This window comes from Triticum urartu, chromosome 5 (genome assembly GCF_003073215.2).
Source record: "Triticum urartu cultivar G1812 chromosome 5, Tu2.1, whole genome shotgun sequence".
Lineage (NCBI taxonomy): Eukaryota > Viridiplantae > Streptophyta > Magnoliopsida > Poales > Poaceae > Triticum > Triticum urartu.
Window position 1 is genome coordinate 656,697,493 of NC_053026.1, and position 4,697 is coordinate 656,702,189.

Consider the following 4,697-nt stretch of genomic DNA (forward strand, 5'->3'; position numbering starts at 1 on the left):
CCGAGTGTTCGTCCGTACATTTGAGGGCACGTGCAAACGACCAGCAGGATTGACAGAATTGCAACATAGCATGCAAAAACCGAATGAAGCTCTGAGAGATTACATCCAGAGGTGGACCACTTTGCATCACACTGTGGAGAATGTGTCTCGGCATCAAGCAGTTTGCGCCTTCAAGGAGGGCGTTCGGTATCCGGAGCTCAACCTGAAATTCGGTCGAATAGGAGACATGACCCTGACCCGAATGATGGAGATAGCCACTCGGTACGCAAACGGCGAAGAAGAAGACCGACTCCGCAGTGGCAAGGGAAAACCTATCGGCGAGGACACTGGAGGAGGTAATTCCAATCGGAAGCAGAAGCGCAAAGCAGAACCTGCGGGTCCTGGAGAGGTTGCCGTCGCAACCCAAGGAAAATCTAAAGGAAAGCCTAAAGGGCCCTTGATCCCCAAGAAGGTGAAGGATTCAACAGGGAATGACGTGTTGGATCTGCCATGTCACATTCATATCAAGAAAGATGAAGAGGGTAATCTGATTTATCCCAAACATACCACTCGACAGTGTCGAGTCCTTATTCAGCAGTTTCGAGAAAAACAGCCCAGTGAGAAAGAGAAGGAATCTGGTAAAGATGAGGACAAGGAAGAGGATGATGAAGGATTTCCCAATGTCAAATCCACTTTGGTGATTTTTGCTGACATTAAAAGTAAAAGTCGACTGAAAGTGATCAACAGAGAAGTAAACATGGTTGCTCCGGCAACGACAATGTATCTGAAATGGTCAAAGACTCCCATCACATTCGACCAGTCCGACCACCCGCCGCATGTAGCCACCCCCAGGAGGCAAGCGTTGATGGCGACCCGGTCATTGGGGGCACCTGGTTGACCAAAGTCTTGATGGATGGCGGAACTGGTTTGAATATTTTGTATGCTGAGACCCTCCAAGGGATGGGCATTCCGATGTCCATGCTCAGAGAGCAACATGCGGTTCCACGGAGTTATACCTGGAAAGAAAGCCAATTCATTCGGTCAGTTCACTCTTGACGTAGTTTTTGGTGATTCAAAGAATTACCGTAAGGAAAAGTTGACATTTAAAGTTGTGGATTTTCACAGTGCCTATCATGCTATCCTGGGCAAAACTGCGTATGCTCGTTTCATGGCTCGACCATGTTACGTGTACCTCAAACTCAAGATGCTTGGCCCTAGGGGCATGAGTACAGTCACTGGTTATCGGCAGTGAGCAGAAGAGTGCTTCCAAAAGGGCTCGAAGATTGCCGATGAACATATGGTAGTAATAGAAATGGAAAATACAAGAGGACTGCAGATCCGAGTGATTTGTTGAGAGCTAAGAAGCTGCGTCACAATCTGCATTTAAGTCGTCTGATGAAACAAATTCAGTTCATATTCACCCGATTGATCCCAATGCTGCTCTGACTCATATTTCAACAACACTCGACATCAAATGGGAAGAAGCGCTCATCCAGTTCATCCGTGAGAACTGGGACATCTTTGCATGGAAACCTTCTGACATGCCAGGTGTACCTAGGGTACTGGCTGAGCACCGTTTGCGAGTCGACCCAAAAGCAAAACCTGTCAAAGAGCATCTCCGACGATCTACCGTGGAGAAAAGAATGGCAATTGGTGAGGAAGTGGCTCGGCTTCTGGCAGCTGAGTTCATTCGAGAGATTTACCACTCCGAGTGGCTCGCCAACGTCGTCATGGTTCCCAAGAAAGATGATTCACTCCGTATGTGTATTGACTTCAAGCATATCAATCAGGCCTGCCCGAAAGATCACTTCCCTCTCCCTCACATCAATCAAATAGTCGACTCGACTGGGGGATGTGAGCGATTGTCCTTTCTGGACGCGTACTCCGGGTACCATCAGATCTGACTATATGGACCCAATGAAATAAAAACAGCTTTTATCACCCCATTCAGGTGCTTTTGCTATGTTACTATGCCTTTTAGTCTCAAGAATGCTGGTGCCACATTCATGCGCATGATACGGAAGTGCCTGCTCACTCAAATCAGTCGGAATGTGGAAGCATACATGGATGACATCGTGGTTAAGTCACGTAAAGGTTCCGACTTGCTGACTGACCTCGCTGAAACCTTTGTCAATCTGAGAAGATATGATATCAAGCTTAACCCGTCGAATTGTACATTCAACGTTCCAGGTGGAAAGCTACTCGGTTTCCTCATTTCCGAATGTGGTATCGATGCAAACCCAGAGAAAGTTGGCGCGATACTCCGAATGAAGTGCCATGTGCGCATACATGATGTTCAGAAGCTTACTTGTTGTTTGGCCGCTTTGAGTCGATTCATCTCTTGTCTCGGTTAAAAGGCATTGCCTCTTTACCGATTGATGAAGAAATCTGATAAGTTCGAGTGGATTCCTGAAGCTGATGCAGCATTTGCAGAGCTTAAAACCCTGCTCTCCACCCAGCCAGTGCTTGCTGCTCCAATCATCAAAGAGCCTTTACTTCTTTCTATTGCAGCCACTGGACAAGTTGTTTGTATAGTACTCACGGTCGAGCGGGAAGAAGAGGGTATAGCCTATAAAGTTCAGCACCCAGTGTACTATATTTCTGAGGTCTTAACTCCGTCCAAGCAGAGATATCCGCATTATCAGAAGCTTGTCCATGGAATTTACTTAATTGCGAAGAAGGTAGCACATTATTTCTTAGATCACTCTATCACAGTCGTCAATGATGCTCCATTGTCAGAAATTCTGAACAACAGAGATGCAACTGGTCGATTGGCAAATTGGGCGATTGAACTCCTTCCGTTGAATATGAAGTTTGAGGCAAAGAAAGCAATCAAGTCCCAAGAAATAGCAGTTTTCCTCGTCGAGTGGATCGAACAGCAGCAACCGACTCAAGTTCACTCGAAACATTGGACTATGTTCTTTGATGGATCCAATGGTTCTGGCGCTGGCGTAGTTCTGGTATCCCCACGAGGTGACAAACTTAGTTATGTCCTTCATATTCACTTTGATTCCTCCAACAATGAAGCTGAGTACGAAGCACTTCTGTATGCGTTGCGAATGGCCATTTCACTCGCACTACTAGGGAAAAGCTTATACACAGACGCTTACTAGCAGCGCGGGTTTATATCCCTCGCTACTGCTACTTACTAGTAGCGTGTGTTTTTAACCCTCGCTACTACTAAGTTGATAGTAGTAGCGCCGGTTTTTAACCCTCGCTACTACTAAGCGGTCTCTACCGTGCCCCCCGGGACATGCCACAGTAGTAGCGCGGATTTTTAACCCTCGCCACTACTAAGTTGATAGCAGTTGTGCTGGTTTTTACCCCTCGCTACTACTAAGCGGTCTCTACCGAGCCCCTGGGCCATGCCATAGTAGTAGCGAGGGTTATAAACCCGCGCTACTACTAAGTTTTTACCCCTCGCTACTACTAAGAGGTCTCAACCGTGCCTCTCCGGGACATGCCATAGTAGTAGCGAGGGGTAAAAACCCTCGCTACTACTAAAGGTCCCATTTTTAAACTCTACCCCCCCTTCGTGGATTGCCTTTTCGGTTTTGTAAAAAGCAAAACAAAATGATAAAAACTTCAAAAAGTAAAATCCTTCGAGATGTAGTTATGGTACTACATCTACTAGTTAGGAAAATTTAAAAACTTAAATTTGGACATGTTTTGCAAAAAGTGTAGGGAAAATGTAAAAACGGCTATAACTTTTGCATACGATGTTAGAAAAAAACGTATAATATATCAAAATGTTTCAAAAATTAAAATCCTTCGAGATGTAGTTATGTTACTACACCTACTAGTTAGGAAAATTTAAAAACTTAAATTTGGACATGTTCTGCAAAAAGTGTAGGGAAAATGTAAAACGGCTATAACTTTTGCATACGATGTCAGAAAAAAACGTATAATATATCAAAATGTTCAGCACGAAAATACGCATCCGATGGAGACGGCCTACGGCCTGTTTGCAAATTTTTAGAATCCTCAAATTCTAAAAGGAAAAAAGTTATGCTCAAATTTCAGTTTTTTAATTTTGGTCAAATCTGGTCAAACTGTGGTCAAACTACTTATTCAAGAAGTATTAGTGTTACTAAATAATTATTCAAGAATAGTAGTGTTACTAAATAATTATTTCAGTTTTTTTGAATTTTGGTCAAATCTGGTCAAAGTATGGTCAAACTTTGGTCAAACTCCTTATTCAAGAAATATTAGTGTTATTAAATAATTATTATTTTATAGAACAATAGTTTTAAACTCAAACAGTGAAATGTCTGACTTCATGCTCAAGCTAAACTCCCGAGGGTTAATAGGATTGACATCTGAGGATGGGTGACCGTCCGGGAAGTTAGATGATTTGGAATGATGAGGGGTGATTAGAGATTAAATTGAGCAGTGATGAGGGTGATTAGAGATTAGAGCTTAAAATAATTCAGAAATTTGAAAATTCGGGCAAAAAATTCAAAAAAAATCAATGTTTTTTCAAAGCACGGGTTAGTAGTAGCGCGGGTTTTTACCCACGCTACTGCTAACCGACGTAGTACTAGCGCAGGTGGCACCCGCGCTACTGCTATACGTTAGCTGTAGTGCCTTATTAGTAGCGCCGGCCCCCGCGCTACTAATAGGCCCAAAACCCGCGCTGCTGCTAGGCTTTTCCCTAGTAGTGTCGGCGTCCGTCGCCTAATGGTCTACGACGACTCAGATTTGGTGGTCAACCAAGT